The sequence below is a fragment of the Amblyomma mixtum genome, chromosome 2 (assembly GCF_055824585.1).
Source record: "Amblyomma mixtum isolate Tamu chromosome 2, ASM5582458v1, whole genome shotgun sequence".
Lineage (NCBI taxonomy): Eukaryota > Metazoa > Arthropoda > Arachnida > Ixodida > Ixodidae > Amblyomma > Amblyomma mixtum.
In genome coordinates, this window is record NC_143013.1 from 24723219 (window position 1) to 24741379 (window position 18161).

At 53.9% G+C, this 18161-nt stretch overlaps 1 protein-coding gene across 3 annotated transcripts in view; it reads right to left on the bottom strand.

Annotated features, from left to right (window-relative positions):
• The window catches only part of PlexA (plexin A), a 329472-nt gene that overhangs the window by 242068 nt on the left and 69243 nt on the right, over positions 1-18161 (bottom strand). For all 3 annotated transcript variants that reach the window (XM_089570875.1, XM_089570874.1, XM_089570873.1), the window contains one exon: positions 3618-3699. The gene's annotated coding sequence lies outside the window, so the exon portion shown is untranslated. The remainder of the gene's footprint in view (positions 1-3617; positions 3700-18161) is intronic.

Sequence of the window (18161 nt, forward strand, 5' to 3'; positions counted from 1 at the left end):
TTCACCGCTAAAGCGAGTATCCTATATAAAACCTATCACAGCCGGCAAAAATTGACAGTACGAAAAAGAAACCTACAAGAATCCTGCGGGATGCATTTCAATCAGCTCGACGGTTTTTAATGCCGACTGCAAGTCCGCGCGCAGTGAGCGAAAAAATAAAAGGTCGATGCCGGACAAGAAGTGGCATGCCTTATGAAGATAGAGGCTACCTGCTAAACTACCCTTTGCGAATGGACACACTATACGGGCGTCCACGCGAAAACGAGGGTGGTGCGATAAGTTATACATGCGAGCCATTTTGCTCACGTGTAAGAGGCAAGCAAGCGTGCAAAAGAACGCGTGCAAAAACGCGCGCAAAAGCACACAACAAAAGCACACAACAAAAGCACACGACAAAAGTTAGACAAACACGAGCCCATCAGGATAAGCACAGACGCGTCTCTGTCGCTGCCTTATTTGGTTCATCGTATTTCGAATTCAGTGCTCGCTTCTTCAGCAAAGCCGATACTCGTGACCTATGGCGACGGGGGCGTCATGCCAAAACGCACAACGCCCAGGCACATACACCACCTCGACATTCATTGCAGAAGCACGTGTGCGCGCGGGCGGCGCGATATAGTAGACGGATTAATTAAAGGGGGGCCCCTACATGTGCTCGCGTCTATACAGTATAGAACACAGAGACGCAGAATGCGCGCGCGCCATCAATCAAGCTGCCGGCGGCGGCGGAATTCTGGCCCGAGGCGTAATTAGCTCCATTAATAGCGCCGCGGCCAATGTTCGGAGACGAATGCGCTCCCCCCCCCCCCCTCCCCCCTTTCCTCAGCGCACTCGCCGTCTCTCTAAGTGCGAATGGACCGAAGCAGTATCTGTCATGGGACTGATATATGCCGGCGGCGAATAGTGCCAATGTCGCAGCCTTTTACGCACTCACGCACGCATGCAGAGGAGGACGTAAAATTCCGTCCCCATATCCGTGACGTCCCCTACAATCCCCAGGCATTCGGTCTTTCGCAATAATTTCCCGTTCTTTTTTTCCTCGCTAGAGTTTTGCTGCTGCGCAGTAAAAATTCCAGACTATGCGGATTTGTTCCCGCCCTCAGAGTGAGACGCCCATTAGTCCCCCCCCCCCCCCCCCCCCTTCCTCTTTGGCTCAGGGCATGTGATGCGCAGGAAGGAGATCGTAACCAGTGGTTAACAGAGTGACTTTCAAGGGAAGGGTAGCATGGCCGGGGAAGGGGGGTCAGGAAATTTTTTTCAGGAAAAGTGCGATCGCCGCGGGCGCAGTACACGACTAATTAGAAATCAATGCGACAGGCTTTTGTTGCGCAGTAGGCTTAACGTGGCTGTTAATGACGATGACGATTCTTCTCATAACTCTCTCCCGAACCCCCTCCCCTTCTCCGGCCATCCGGCATACAAGCCTCTTCCAAAGAAGGAATACACGACTCACGACATGCACAAAGCCGAGCCCCTTCACCCGCCGGGACTGTCTGAACTATAGCACGGTGCAGGGAGACATTAGAGAGTTATAGCATATCGTTACCGTGTTTACGTTACCGTTTACCGTGTTACCGGACTTTCCGGTTAGCGCTGCGCACGCTAGAAGACGTTTTAGCATACCGTCTCTCCGGTCTCTCCCGTAACAAGTTACCGTAAGGCGAAAACGAATGATGATGATGGTAGAAGCCCCAGCATTAATTACAAACAGAAATACGCATGTATTGAAAGCATTTCTTTGCAGTGAGGTGCTACATGCTATTTAATCATCTTTTTCTTTGTATATAAAGACGTGCTCACTACTTTTCTGCTAACGGCCGGCTCAGTGGCTTCAAAAGTACCCTGACCAGTAGACAAGTTTACTACACAGAACGCACTAAGCTTGTGTACGCTGCGCTTACTGCGTTGCGAATGCTGTAAAAGACGCAGCTACAACACCTGTTTGCCGCGCGCAGCGTCGCTTCTTTGGATGTTTGGATGCACGACTTGGATGTAAACATAGTGGCGCCATCTGGTGACAGTAAGTCAAAGCACCTGAACTCTGGACTGGAGAAACTTTTTTTTTTCTGAATTTAGTGGTGAATATGACAAGCACTACCAGAATGTTTTTGTTTTTCCAGGAAGAAAACTATGAAAATAGAGAGAAAAATGTTAAAGCTGGCACAAAAGCTACAGTGTTGTTGCTTCCTTGGCTACGCGCTTGGAGGAAGGAAAATTTGCGAGGCGGATAGTTAGGCTTAAGTGCTCCAAAATCACAGAATTATCTCAACAATATGGGCTAGTTGTCACTTAAACCTCGACGTATGGGTGAGAGTATGCGAAATAAAAGCGAACCTCTACCATTTGAGTGAGCTGTAGCATCAAAGAATCCAGCGGTGACATGCATTTATTCCGAAGCGGGCGAGCAGGGCGCTGCCATGTTTGTTTACAAGCGAACGCTAACTCTCTCCGCAACGCTGAAGAGTTTCCGTAAAGTGTTACCGGCCCGGTAATGGGCGCGCATGCGCAGATGTCGCCAGCCGAGCCCGGTAAACGGTAACCGAGCCCGGTAAACGGTAACGTAAACACGGTAACGATATGCTATATCTCTATATTTACAGCTACGACGCGCATCGACCCGTACGCTCCGCAAACGCGGCAGCGTGAGCCACGGTAGGACTAGTGGGTCGTCCTAGGAGAGGAGGGTCCCATTTTAACCAGGTACACCGTAGAAATTTTCGTCGGAAAAAAATCGGGTTCAGCATGGTTATAGCATGTAAAATTTCTAGTTTGGCGGTGCGAAGCCCCCGGGCCCCTCCCTCACCCCGTCCTTTAATCCACCCCTGGCACCAACCACACTATGCACAACTAAGAATCGGAGAAGCCCACTCGTGCGACGAACGGCACGTAGACGAAAATGTCGACAGCATACCTGCAACCGTACGATGAGAGAGACTCGCAAAAAAACAAACAAGCAAAGAGCGAAGCCAGCCTTCCCCTCGCACAAACCGTCTCGGCTAAAAAAAAAAAAAGAACCATGAAAGCTGCATGGTTTTGCCGCTCACTCGTATAGTGGTGCCCTTGTGGCACCTCTCAAAGATATAGAAAGCCTTACCTTAGAGCGATTTAGAGCTTGAGAGTCGGCATAAGTGTTCCACTATAACAGTGAGCAGCAAGCCATCAGACTGGTTACTTTTGGCAAAGACGGTACAGGATGCGGAGCAAGGTTGGGCGATCAAGCTCTCCTCACGCCTTAGCTAGCGAAAATACGGAAATACTTTATATATACATGTCAGCACATGCTGCCGGCATGGCTCTCATAAGAACCCCAAAATCCATCATGTCTTCCCTAGCAATGCGTCAGAAAACGATGAAACGCGTCCCGTAATATTTTGGCCGCATTTGTGCACGCCACCTATCAAGTTGTCGCTGTGTTAGCCCACGACGGGGGCGAAGCATTGTTTCGAGACCAGACAAATCGACGTCGGACCCGAGATAACACTTCTGAGAAAAATCGAAGAAAAGGAAAGAGCACAGTACTTTGGTATACCCATCCGGGAGTCAACGGCACGCAAAACATTACTTCGCATGCAAGAACCGCACAAGTACTAACACAGAAGGTGGTTCGCAACACTCACCACGCTACGTCTTGGTGGGAATGAGACGATGCCTGATGAGACAGCTACTGGCGCTGAACCGGCAAGTCTTGCACGAGTCGGCCTGCGAACACACGCGAGAGCGAAGCGAGATAAGTAAACAAAGCACATTTCAGGCTGCAGAGGGGTTTCTAGCTCTTGTGGTAAAATAAAATAAAAAAGGGAGAGAAAAGAAAGTGTGCACAGCCAGAGTTCTGCGAGCGTCTTTTTGAGAAATGTGACAATTCGCCAAAGGCGACTACCAAGAGGACCCACATATAGCACTTCGCATTCCTATAAACGAAGACGTTGCCACCATCCGCGTATTTCTCGACACTAGACAGTGGCACACACTACAGGCTGTGATGGCTGAGCAAATAAACCACGCGCGTCATGGATGCAATGCGCGTTACGTTTGGCTGAAGATGGTTACACGTATGGCAGCTGGAGTTCAACGCCCAGAAGCTGTAGGGCTTCGCATCAGTGTCGGCCATCATGGGGTTCACTGACATCCCGCAGTACACGGGCGTGTTTGCGTCTGAGGCCACCGAGGCCGGTATTCGATCCGGCCGCCGCGTGCCATGCCGTGCAGCTACAAAGAGCACGAAACACACACACACACACAACCTGAATCGGAATATAGTCATTTACACCCGTCCGGGTAATGCCGAGCTAGAACCCGAGGAACACAGCTCGCTCCAGGAAGGCAGTTCCCCGCGGTCAAGCGGGCACGCCTCGTTGCGAACGGACATCGGTTTTCGAAGGTGCGGAGGCAACCGGTCCAGCTATACGGCATCCACTTACGGCTATACGGTTTTCGCCCCGAGGCGCGTACGTTTTGCGACCAAAAACACAGGGCGCGTCGAAATGCAGGGGCGGCCAGCGGACCACGCGGCAGGGAGGGAGCGAGGCCAAGCATAACGCGAGGACACGAGCTGTGCACCTCTCGTCATGCGCAATTTCTTAAACCGAGGGGAGGGGGGGACACACCCCTCGCTCAAGGTCCTCATGCTCACGTTCGCGCGAGCAGCGCCAGGCAGAGACTGCGATCTGGCCCGGAAAAACACGGAGCCTCGAAGGAAACAGAGCAGGAGAAGAAGAATGTCGCCGTACAACACAGACGCAAGCTTGACAATCACGCAAATGTACCCACCCCCCTGCCCCTGGCGTCCGAGCAATTAGCCTCTCCTCGCGACACACACAGGCACTCCGATGAGCGATGCCTCGGGCGCGTCGTCTCTCCTACAGTGCGAGCGGCGTTGTCTGCGGTAAACGACGACGTCGACGACGGTCGAGCGGCGTAATAACTCGAGGCCGAGCGGATGGGCCGGACCGGCCTTCGCTGTACGCGAGGGCCTTCGTCTGAGCCCGTTTCGTACGCACTCGGAGCAACGAGACTGGTTTTATTGCGCCACTGCAGGTGCTTGCTTGTTTCTAAAGAGAGCGGACGGAAACGGACACCGACCATCACATTAGGACTCCACAGAGGCGTCACCTCGGCGACCGAAACTGCGACTGTGCTGTGCATTCACGAAACTAATCACGCATGATAGGCGAACGGAGCGCAAAACTATTACAGGCCTTCGCTGATACAGACAGCCCTTATAGTACAAGTGCTGCTAAAATACGCTCAACAAGTATAATACAAGTGACGTTCAGGCACAGTGCGGGTACGGTACAAACAGTGCACAGGTACAGCACGCACAGTCCACAGCTTGTCTCCTGCACGGTATCTACAGAGCAGGATACTGAGATGAACAGGAATTAATCTTTAAAGCTTGAAAACTCCAGGAAGAGCAGCATGTGCCTCAGCACGAAGTCGGCTCTGTGTCCTCCATGTTACAGGCGGTAACGAAAAAGACAACCCTGGCGCATACTGCACACGCCGGAGGGGAACATGAGCAGGGATGCTCTTGCGCAGCGCAATGGGTGGCTGGTGCTGACGCGTTCTACAAGTGCACCATTTCTGACGCGTTTATATATACACTCCATTCGACCAGCAATCTGCAATGCTTCGAGGACACAACTGTACGGTGGCGCGGAAACGAGCCACGCAAACAACACGCACTGTTTCCCATCGTTTTATTTCTTACTTATTGTTTCTATATTGGTCGGATTCTGCCTTATCGGATCTTTCCCCGTTGAAACGGGTATGACCACGACGTTAGCATTACCATCATCAAACGGAAATATCCCGCGAACGACAGTGGAGCCAAGATTCTTCGCAATGAAATAACGGTCCCAGCATTAGCCGGTTTTTGCGAATTTCCGGGAAGAGACAATCGACAAAGTGGCTCGGAGCTGTCATCCTCGGGCGGTCAAGACTACAGTCCCACACACGCCGTCCAGAACCTGCGCCCTCTCCCTCTAAACGCCACGTTACTTCCTCTCCTCTTTCGGCTTCCCGCTGCGACAGGGGTGGCGGGCGTAAAAAAGGGGGCACGAGTATCAACAGCAGCAGCAGCAGCGCACTGCCCTGCTCAGTATGCATATCAGGGCGAGTGCGGCGCACGGGGTGGGCCGGGAGAACATCTTCCCGAGAGCCCGCCTCCCTTTCACGTTCGGGAGGCGATGAAGATGGACGAGCGGTCGCTCGACGCACCTCGCACGCAGGTGGCCAAGAGAGCGCACACCCACTTCTTTCACGTCCCCTTTTCTCGCTCTCCTTTCAGTGCGGTCTCCCTCCAGTGTCCGCGCGAAAAAAAGGGGGCGACAGATAACGAGGGAAGAAGGGAGAGCTGCCGGACGCGGGCGTAGCGCATCCCGAGCACGAACTTTTCTCGGGCGCCTCTACGGAAGGATGGTCGTCGTGTGAAGGACTCGAGAAGGCGAAATACTGGACGTATAAGCGCTTTTATTGTATTTCTTGACAAGCCGTGGCGTGTGGGGAACCGGTAAGATAGGGTGCGTTGGTTGAGGAGGGCAGCGAGCAGGGAGGCGAACGACAAGTTAGGGGAGAAGGCTCGGAAGGCCGCACTATCGAGAGAGATGCGTAACAGAGATTCCACTCAGAGCGGCGCTGTGTCGATGAACCGCTGATGTGGAGCCGGCTTGATATGAAACGGTCGCGCAAATCGGTTTCGAACATAGAAAGACGCGTGACCCGAGCTGTGGCCATGGGGCGTAGTGTGTCTAGGTTTCTGTCATTCTCATAACACAGGGAGAAGCTCTGCCAGTGCTTCGGAGTTACTCATGGCGAGCGTGGTCACCATGGGCGTATTTTGAACCTACACTTTACAAGATTCATAGTTTTTTTTTTTTTTTCAATTTCCCGCCGTTGGTCAGCCCCTTGGTGTTAAAGCAAAGTAGAGAAGCCTCCCCCCCCCTCCCCCTTTTCCCCCTAAAAGCTTCCACCAACCAACCAGAAGCCCACGCAGCCAGCGGAACGAAACAGGAAAAGAATCGTTTCTGGAATGAACACCTTTCTGCAGTGAACTGCGTCATAGTTCTTTTTCTTTTCCTGACTTCGAAGTGCGCTTGCCATGCGGCGGACGTTGCCTCGCTTTACCGCCACATTCCTCCGAAGGGTATCTAACAGCTTTGTGCAAACCTGCTAAACACATGCGCGACACACAATAGAAGGAAAAGAACATGAAAGAAGAGGACAACTAATGCCATGAAGTGGGCAGCTTAACACGAGGCTTTTTCGGTAAGCACCCCGCTACTAGACAAATTAGTTTAGTTTTTGTAAAGAACATCTAACCCTCCATTCTTTCACCGCAACGACGCTCAGAACACGAAAAATAAAAAAAAGCGGTCTGATTTATGACCGGAGCCCATCTGTTTCTACGGTCTCTTCTTTTCTCTCGCAAATGCTTCCACGGGAGCGTGTCCAAAGTTGAGTCATCAGCGCGACAGCGCAGTCTCCAGCCTTGCGTACAAAACAAGACATGATACAGTGCGATTGTCATCAGAAAAACGAAGAACGAAGCGAAAACGCGAAAACAAATGCAACGTGCGGGGCCGGGATACGACCAAAGTTTCGAGGAAAGAGAGGGGGCTGCCGACGACGCTTAATGAGTCTGCCACCGCAAAACGGGCGTCACAAAACGTCATGCGAACGCAACAGAAAAGAAGAAAGCTGGAGAAAGGGAAAAAAGAAAGAAAACGAGGGCGAAGATGGTATCTGATAATGACGACGCTTTGTCGTCGCAGTGGGCGGCGTGTCGCTTTTATTACCGCCGAGCGTGATAGGGCCGAGACAAGAGGACATCGGAGAGGAAGGCAAACAAAACTCCGCGGAGGACATGCGAGCCGCATGCTCCGTCTCGCTGCAGAACGGCGCAGTGCGTCGGAAGCTCCGACCGGAACTGAGTGGCGCAGCGCTGCGGAACCAGCAACGTACACAGCTTTTCTCAACGGGGAAAAAAAATTATATCGGTCATAAAATTCGACATCTGCATGGAGGTAACTGCCGTCTAGTAACCAGTCCTTCCAGGGAACTGACCGGAAGTAACGTCACTTTCGGTCATATCATATAAAAGTTTCTATTGCCATCGTATTTCCAGTACGTAACGTAAATTACGTTACACATTCACATGTACACCTAATTACGGTAATCAGTTGTACATGTGAATCCCCCTCTCCCCTCGCTCAACCGCTCTTAGTGCGGCCACTCCAGAGCCCCAGCTGAACCACGTGACCCCAAATGACAACACACTACGTCATCTTCGACATCGCGCACCTCGGAGAAAGTCCCAAGAGCCGCAGCCGTGACGTCACGAGCGCCATGACGGTAGAACAAGGTCAGTACATGGGAGGAAGAAGTGATAAACGGATTGTAGACTGCTGACGTTTATTACAATGCCGGTTCACCAGCATGTCGACCGCTATCACGTCGGTGCAAGGCATCTATATTATTTTTCGCAGCACAAGGGACAAAGGACGACACAGGTTTTGAGCGCTAGAATCTTGATACGTGGATTGTTTGATATAGTCAAACATTAAAAAGATGAATTATTTTACTGGTGCGATTGGACAACGGAGTAATACAGGACGCCCAGTGTTAGCAACTGCTGTTTTTTTTTTAGTTGTATCCTACTATATATATATATATATATACACAGGTACCACGGTAAAAGAGAGGCATACAGATTAACAATGCAGGGAGTTTCTCCGCGACACATGCATTCAACCGCAACTGTTTAATTTTCATCTCCAAGATAGGAGGCTAGTGTAAAACAAAAAATACCCACTGCAAGAATGTGCTCACGCTCGAAGCGTTGCGGTGGTGAGAACTTCCGCGTGGCTCGTGGCTTCCACAAACGCTGCACCGCACTAGCTTCACGGCGCTGAGAGGCGACAGTGGTACGGCGACTCAAACATGGCACGCGGGGACGGCTGGCGAGAGGGGAGCCGTGGCACAGGCGCTTGAGCACCCGAGCGAGACGATATCCGTGTACGCAGCGTAGAAACGAAAATACAAAGCGAAACTATACCCTACGCGGACGCCCCTATGCACAGCTGAGTAATTGCGTCGAGACGATGTAATCGTGGCGTTTGCATTCTACGTCCGTGCAGCATGAAGTCATTACTGCCGCGTACACCCCGTCATTGTCTGTACAGTTGCTTCGCTTGCTGATGCAGGGGTACCTAAAATAAAATGGAAAGAGAGAGAGAGAAACAAGCGGCACACACGGTCACATCTCGAAATTTTATCACACAAACTGCGGCCACAGGCGGAGTCGGTTTGCTGCCGTGCCTCCCAACTCAATAGCTGACACTACCAGCTACTGTTGTACACCCGTTAGAAGCAGATACACCGCGGCCTTCTCTTGGTTCTTGGTCTTTCGGAAGCGGAGACGCGTACCACTGTCGCAACGCGGCAGAGTTGCACACAGCAGTGCACACTATCTTTGCTGCGCAGCGATCGGCTCGAGACTCAGCAAGGCATCAGTTCCTACTCTGCATTTATCCCAAGTGATTTTTGGGACGGGATTGAGACGGGTTAGAGATGGGATTGAAATGGATTTGAGATTGGTTTGAGATGGGTTTGCGTCTAGCCCTGAACTATGTCTCATCTTTTTGCTCCTACCTCTTCGGAAGGATCGTACAAAGCACCGCCTACCTATTGACGCTGCAGTCAGTGGGTTTACGTGCTAAAACTTGGACGTTTACGTCTGGTCTTATAACACGCAAGTTGCCGGGGCCACCAGTTGCCGGCGTAAATGAAGCGCCAACTGTCAGTAGTACTGTGTTTAGACAGAGCGTCGGAAGGAGCGCATGCAGCTAACGCACGCGTTCACGCACGCCCGAACAAATCGCCTTGAATGGAAGAAAAGGTATTGGTTAAAGAAGACATCACCGTTTATGTAAAGTCTTCACCCATCATTTGCGTTATAACGCATATGATGGGTGAAGACTTTATGCGTTATAACGCATACATGCGCAGTCTCCGGGGATACTAGCCAGCTTTCAAACCCAGTCAGAACGATCGAAAGCGCACGACGTGGTGAAAAGTAGCGCCCTGCAGGCTTCTTCAAAGGCGCGCCCGCTCACCGAATATACCGTCCTTGTCTCCCTCTATCCCTGCCCCTGCAGGGGGTGGTATACCAAGCGGGTTCTGAGCGTCGCTAACGCGCCTAGCGCGGTAACCAGAGCCACGCCTGGTTCCCGCAGAGACACAAGCCAAAGAACCATATAAAACCTGCCAGATGACGGAAGAGCAGACGGCACAGCTGACATGGGGCTCTGCAGCTCGAGTGACGCGTCATGAATGCATAATAAACACCCTATAAACGGGCCACAGAAAGCGGGGAGGGAGAGGGCCGCGTGAGACGCGAAACAACCATACGGCGGCGCATTCATATCAGGCGAAAAACAGCGCTCGGTCACAACAGAGCATGGGGAGCGGGGCGCGCTCAACGGTCAAGCTCGAAAAGCAAAGTGCCTCCCAGTCCGTACGACATGAAGCGGTGGGGAGACGCAGCCTACAGCGCGCGACGCCTCATTACATGACTCACGTGTGGCGCCGCGCGCTCGGCAGCAGGAGCGAGCGGCAACCGGATACCAGCCCGCGGGGAAGGACACCCTATAGCCTCTCTTCCCTGCACCCGGGGGAGAAGCCGGTGCGCGCCCAGCGAAACGCTAACCCGACGCGGGCCGCGCTTTTAATGAGGCGAGCGACGAGGACGCCGCCATTCTGCAGTCTCCCGTAGTGTTTGGGGGAGGGCCTCTGCGCCTCTCTCTAACGAGCGACACCAAAGCTCGCCTCGGGCAGTCCGAAGCACTGCGCCGCCAACGCTGACCGCTGCCCACGCGACGGTCCCAAACAAGGTGTACGGCTGACGTCAATGCGTCGGCAAACCGGAAACGCGATACACCTGCGCAGCGTTTCTGCGAATACGAGCTACCGCAACCACCGTCGCTGGAGACGGGGTTTTAAATCGGGCGCTCCAATTCGTTTCGATTCTTGCATTCCGAGAAACGGCCACAACGCCGCCCCGCCGGACCTCAATTAGTGCGTGAAAAGGCCAACGTCACAACACCAAGCACGGCGCGGCACAGTCGCGAACGTCAACGTCGTCTCCTCCCTCGTTCTTGCCCCTAGTGCGCTGTCTATACCGCTCCAACATTCTAGCGACTCAAACGCTACGCGAGCTCAGCCGTGGGAGTCTCCATTGTTTAACGAACAGCGCACACAACGTATAAGAGACCCAGCTCGAAGCGGTTGAGCGGGGTCGCAAAAGGTTGGTAACAAAACACGACCGGTTTGAACGAACACTACAAAGTCCAATTTGAACGCTCTTTTTCTCGTTGTTTTTTTTTTTTTTATCCCAGAACACGTACCGCACGCCCTACAGTGCACCATGGCGATATCCTCGGGCTGCAGAGACCTCCTCACTGCGCGAGGGCCTTGCACCCAAGCAGCAGCAGCAGCCGAGAGAAGGCGGCAAAGTGGCCGCCAAATCCCTCTTTCAAAAGCACCAGTATAAGCCCCGAAGAGTGCACGCCCCCCAGCCGCCGGGCGCCGCCCCCAGGGCCCGCTAGCGCGGACTTTCAAAATGAAAAGGCTTCGGCGACGGGTTCAGACCAAGCGAGGAAGCCAATCGACGCCGTGCGAAGGCATAAGCCTCAGGCTCCCAAGCCCCGCTTTACTTGCCTTCTTTTTTGTGTGCGTGCACGCGTCGATATTGAAGGCTAGCACGTCACGGGAAACTGTTATAAATCATAATTAGGCGCCAGAGCGAACAGCAAAGCTCGCGAAGCAGGTTTAAAGGATTCGGAGCTGGCTCGCACGCCCTCGGAACGATTTACACTGAGGGCCGAAAGAGCGTCGCGCCGTTCCTGCGCCGCCTAAAACTGCAAAGCAGGAAGCACCCCCTCATTGTCCGCGACGGAGGGAGCTGGAGCCACCTGGCCCCCTTAACGTCCTTGTTCGTTCGCTTACTTTAACTTCAAAGGCCAGAAGAAAAAAAAAATAAAGAGAGAAAGAAAGAAAGAAAGAAAGAAAGAAAGAAAGAAAGAAAGAAACTAGCGATTAATTACGCGAGTTGCGACTCGATTCAGGGAATGAGGCTCCATTTGTTTTGATTAGAGACAACTAAAGGGCACAGCACGAAGTCGTCAAGGCGGGCAAAGCCTATACAAGGGCCGAGGGATAAAACAAAGAAAGATGCGAGGCTGCGGCGCCGCGAGCTGGCGGACACGTATAAGCAATGACAGTCCAGGTCTGTGCTGCCACGGGTCGCGAGATGAGCAAAAGGAGGGGGAGGAAAATAACTTCAATGGAGGACAAGTGGCACGTGAAAAGGAGTGCTTGCTCCCGCAAGGGCACGTCGGTGACCTGCCGGATCCGAGCGAAGGTCAACCACTCCAGAAGTCAAGGGACGTTGGGGGAAATAGGGTGGGTGCTAATGGCAGCGTTACATGCGCGTGCAGAATGCGCTCTTTATCTGCCCCGACATCCGGGAACTTGGGACACTGAGCTAGCTGGGTAACGTCATCCGAAGCTGCAGAGCATGAGTCGGAAGCGTCAGTCAGAACTTTGTGGATGAGTATACGTGCTTCGTTCCGAGTAAAGTGATGCGTACTGCTGACGGTAAGAGGATGCTCGTTTCCCCGATGTCCTTGTAGGATATATCAACCTGGCAACCTCTCCAACACCTGGGTATGTTGCCACCTGCCAGAAGCAACGCACGCACGCACACGCGCGCACACACACACGCGCACGCACACAAATGGCTAAGTACGGGGAATGCCAACTATAAGTGAGTGCACTAAAAAAAAAAAAAACGACGCCGCGGATCGACGTTGTTCACCTTCGCCCTCACCCGGTAAGTTCAAACGCTTCATAATGAAATGAAACTGGCTCACGCCGATAGAGAATGCCAGGAGGCAGCGAGAGAGAGCGCGCATCCTGCCGTCCATCCATCCACCTGTCCATACTTCCCCTCTCTCTCACAGACAGAGAGAAAGAGAAGAGAAGAAGAAGCAAACAACAACACGCGCAGACGACCGGTCCGGAGAAATCTGGGGATTCCAGCGGTCAACACCGGATCGTTGGACCGGACCGGCGATGCCGATATTGCAGGCCCAGGGCCGAACCCCTGCGGGCGCCGCCTTTTCCTTCGACAGGCAACCAGGCAAGGCAGGCACGCGCGCAGCAGCTCTTATTAGGGCAGCGTCATCCCCGCCGGCATGTGTGCGCAACCCATACCGGGCTGGCACTCGGGGAGCAAACACGGCGCAGGGGCTCTCCCCGTTATTAGGCGGATTGGCCCGCCCGCGACGATGCCCGGTCCCACCCCGACACAATGCCTGCCCAAACAGGTTGCAGGCCACCCCGCCGCCCGTCCACGCGCGGCAAAACGCTGCGCAGGCATCATCGGGCGGATTGCGCGGAACGCTGCTGCTGTCACTGGCCGAGGAAATCCTCCGGGTCCCCGTCTCGGGCCGCTGCGCTCCATCTTCGCCAGGCCCTTCCAGACAGAAGCCCGGCGACCGGTATTAACTTACAGCCCACCCTCCGAACACCGGTCTCGGGGATCTCTCCTTGGGTCCTCCTCTGTTATGGAACAGGCAGAGCCCGTCTTCTCCCAAAGACACACACACATCTTGCGCACGTGGGGGTGCGTGTGTGTGCGTATGTGTCTCTGAAGAGGCGGGTGCAATACCTGGTCCCGTTATAACCCTAGCGATGTGATCAGGAAACTCCGGCGCTCCCGATCATGCCCTGTATCCGCCCGCCCGCAGGGATTCGGCAAACGTGTGTGCGCAGGTGGATGCTCGGGGATACAAAGCGCTCGCGGATTTCAGCGCACCCGTTAAGTCTGGATAAGGACGGGGGATGCGAGAGTATTTCCATAAGCACGGCGCTTTCAGGTATACAGCCCTGCGGTAATCCCGCTTTCCGACGGCGCCGCGTACAGGCTTCCCGAAAGACAGGAGCGCACTTACGGAGAGAGCATACTGACGCAAAAAGTTGGCGCGCGTAGTCCTTCTCCGTGACGCGGAGCACATGACGCCAAGTGCCCTCTGTTGATCTTACCTCGCGGAGAAAAGTAAACTGGCACAGGAAGCGGAGTGGCATGGCGCTGCTACGGCTGGGATTCGTTGAGCGGTGCCGGCGGCGGCAGAGCCTGCATTCTCGAGGCCCGCTCTCTGTCAACGAGACGGAGCCGCCGCTCCGGTCAGGGAACAAAGGCTTTCCGTCCTCGCGCGCACACACGCGATGCATATCGCTCAACCCGGTGGGTGTGTTGCATGGCGCGTTGGCGCAACTGCAGCCGCGGCTGAGGCCTCTCCCCTCTCTTTCTCTGCACGCGCGAATCGCGCAACGCGCCGGTCGAGATGAGCGGGACAATGCCACGCAGGAGGCACATAGGTGTGTGTGCGCGGGTGCCGTTGATTCCTTGCACAAACAGTCCCACGCAAAAGGAAGGTCGGCGAGCTGTGCGAAAGGCCGCGGGCACGCCGAAGCCCGTGGGGACGTAACGCTCCAGCAGAGAGGAGGATTACTGGGCTCAAAATGCGAGATAAGGGCGGCCCGGCTCATTTGGTAGAGCGACTGCCCCGGTGAGACGCTGGTCCCGGGTTCGAACTCCGGACCAGGACGCAATTTTCTTTAACAACGAAGTTTCTGTCGAAGTTTTTTAGCTTTCCTCTGTAGCCTTATGGCTCCGCTTGGGTGGATGCTAATGAGTCATTGTTCCTTTATTAAGGAACGACTGCCCAAGTACCGTCGGCCCAGAATCAAGGGCCCAGAAGTACCGTCGTTAGGAAGAAGCCGCTTAAGGGTCTTTTACCAGGACCCCGACGGCCACCGCTTTTCGGCTCTTTCCTGGTCTAAATAAACCCATGGTAACGCGTAAAGGGACAATCCCGAAGTTGGATCGCACTCCAGCAGAATCGCAACCACCACCACAAGCTATGTATGCCACAAGCGTGAAACAAGTGACACCTACCCTCCGGAACGGTTCGCGCGTTCAAAATACGCCCAGCGCCAGTGCCACCGTTGACGATGCAACGCGCTGGCAGCGGCCACGCAAGCAGCTCGTTTTGGCGCTCCAATGCCACGCCACACGGCACATTTATATATGTGCATGCAGACGAACTTGGCGTGACGGAGTGCTACAAAACAGCCTGGCGGGCGGGCGGCGTGCCCGAACCCGGCTCAGTCGGGTGCGAAAGATGGCACGATACGTCCAACCGGCGGTCGATTTACCTCAACGCGAAAGCCCGTGAATACGGCAAGAGTGGCGCGGAACGACCTGTTCACAAGGATGCATAAGGCACCGCCATGCATAGCCTGCGAAGCTAAAAGCGCTCCGCGCATCAATTAATAAGCTTTTGCAGTACCACGCATCCTACCCTGCACGAAGCGATCAAGCTCACTCAAATTATTTTTTTAACGTCATCGCGTTAAAGGTCCCGTTACGCAAAAAATCTGGCGTTAGCATTGTCAGCGAAAAGTGACGGGCATGGCTCTGGCAGGTGATCCTCAGAGAGGAACCTAGGAGGCAGGTGGCCTGCATAGGTCACGTGACCTTGCGGCATCATCGCAACCTGGATAGTGAGCAAACTGCCCACCGTGGCCGGTTGCAGTTAAATTAATGCGCATATATTGGCATTAACTCACTAACGCTATCCCCTCATACCTTTATGGCAGAGGTTGTCTCCATTTTTTTCCTCTCAAAACGCACTAGGAGGAATTAGGGCTGAGAAGAGAGGACGGAAACTACTGAAGGTACGAGAATATTACAGCTTTATGGTTTATGTGGGTTTAACGTCCCAAAGCGACTCAGGCTACGAGGGTCACCGTAGTGAAGGGCTCCGGAAATTTCGACCACCTGGGGTTCTTTAACGTGCACCTACAACGAGAATATTAACATCATAAGTCACCCTATAATAGCATGCGAAATACGGAATTATATCAGTAGAATTCTAGTGCGCTACGCCGCCACGCATATTGTTGCCGCCCGTGAAAGCCGAACCATTCGAATGGCGCGGCAGAGTAACCGCGAAGAAGTGTGTCGAATCACTGGTGCGGAAGAAAGCTGCGAGGCAGCCTCAAATATCGAGCTGTTTTCAGAACCTCGAGGCCGCGCACCGTGACGAAAGGTGGACACGACATGCGCAGATCGGCTAGCTCGCGAAAGCGAACGCGGTATTGCTGCCGTCACATTTCAATATCAGAGTCGCACGCTGCGCGAGCACGGATCACACACACACCCTCGGCGCCAAATGCGCTAGCGTTTTCCCATATTCCCTCCCGTCGCACGTCAACGCTCTCGTGCCGTCGAGAACATCAGCGACCACTCGTAGGGGCGCGAAGCCGCCGACAATGGGGCGCGTCGGGAGAAGCAGCAGCAACAGCTTGCCACTGTCAGCTCAAAACAACGCCAGGAGGTGTCGCTATGGGGCTGGCTGACAGCGTCGATACGACGCACTGAACTAGTCCCCTTTCTCTCCATCTCCCAAAACAACGCGATTCTTTCTCTCTGTCCTTCTGTCCATCATGCAGCCCTTCCCCATACGCTGAGCCATTTAAGGGTACCGGGCCTCAAAGTGACGTACGCTACGGGCGTGTTTTCGTGACAGTGAACGAGAAGGGAAAAAAAAAAAACGAATAACAAACGCAACGGTGGCGACGGCGGGGTGACGAGTCACCCCTCCTGAAACGCGACATCTGCGGGCGGCGGAGGCGTCGCGTTAAGCGTGACGGCTTCTTCCCCCCTCCTCACGCTGCTGCTGCTGGCCCCCTAATCTTGCGCCATCCAACTGCGTCGTTTCGCGATCTTTCTTTATTTTTCTTTGTTTGCCTTTCGATCTCGCACAGCTCCGACAACAGGTGTTCCCTAATTCTGCTTTATCGCGTCTCGCAACAGGTATATCGTCGACGCACGGGCATACAGCTGGCGAGCCAGGCTGCGAGAGAGCGGCGAGCAGCTTTCCGTGTGACGACGACGCCCATCCAGTGGAAGTGAGAGGCAAGCCGTGCGGACAGCAGCAACCGCGCCTGCGGTAGTGGGCGGACGGCTGACCGAAATAGCGGCGACTTCGCGGCTCCTTCAACCCCGAGGTGGCCAGCGACGTGAACGACCGCGCCTACGACGGCGGGCACGCTTATCGAGGCTGCCTGGCGACTGGCGAAATAAGGAAATAATAAAATCCCACGCTAAAGCAGCTAGCCTATGACATGACGGGCGAGATCGACGGTGGGGTCGATATGAACGCTTCCCAGGCTCAGGTTTACACGGTGCCCACGAACTGCGCGTAATCCGGTCTCTGCGAGCGTGGGCGCAAGCGTAAAGCAGCGAGGAATCGACAGGTGGTCTTAACTAGACCACAGAAGGCGGCCGCACAGTATCGCCGTCAGTTCGTCGCACGCAGCGCCGAAGAGCGGCTTACTTGCTCAAGGTAGCACACCCGTGGCGAGATTCGAACGTATCGCATTCCGCAGTCTGGAACGAGGCGAATGAATATGCATGCAGCCCAGACGGAGGCGGAAACGGCCACATAGCGCGCTGGCTGTCGTGGAGGGACTGCCTGCAAAAACATGACAGTCGCCTGGGCAAAAGACGAAGCGCCGAAGAGGTCACGCCAGATTCGACGCCCTGCTATGCGCTGCTCCCAAGGCTGAACACGTGCCGAAAAATGTCCGCGAGTGGAACCGGCTTCCGGCCAGCATTGTAGAATGCCCTGTTCTTGCTCACCTGTTTTTGCTCATGAGTGCATCTCGTTGGTTGTGAAGGCAGCTTGTTGTGCCTTGATTAGTTTTACACATGTCACGTTATATTTTTTTTCTTATCTCCCACTCCTGCTTACAGCCTCACCTAGGGGCTAGCAGTACTGTGTAAATAAATAAATAAATAAATAAATAAATAGATGTCACCACAATCGCTGATGCTCCGTCGGAGGTTTGAGTGGGCAGACAGCGCCGAGGTATGAAGACTGCCAGTGAACAACGATTAATCAGCCAAATTTCCAGCGGGGACCGCAAGCGATTTCGAGGATTATTACTATTTCTTTTAAGACCACCCACCTTGCGAGATGAGGGCAGAAATACCCATGTACATCACGTCTTTGTTCCGTCTTCAACGAATG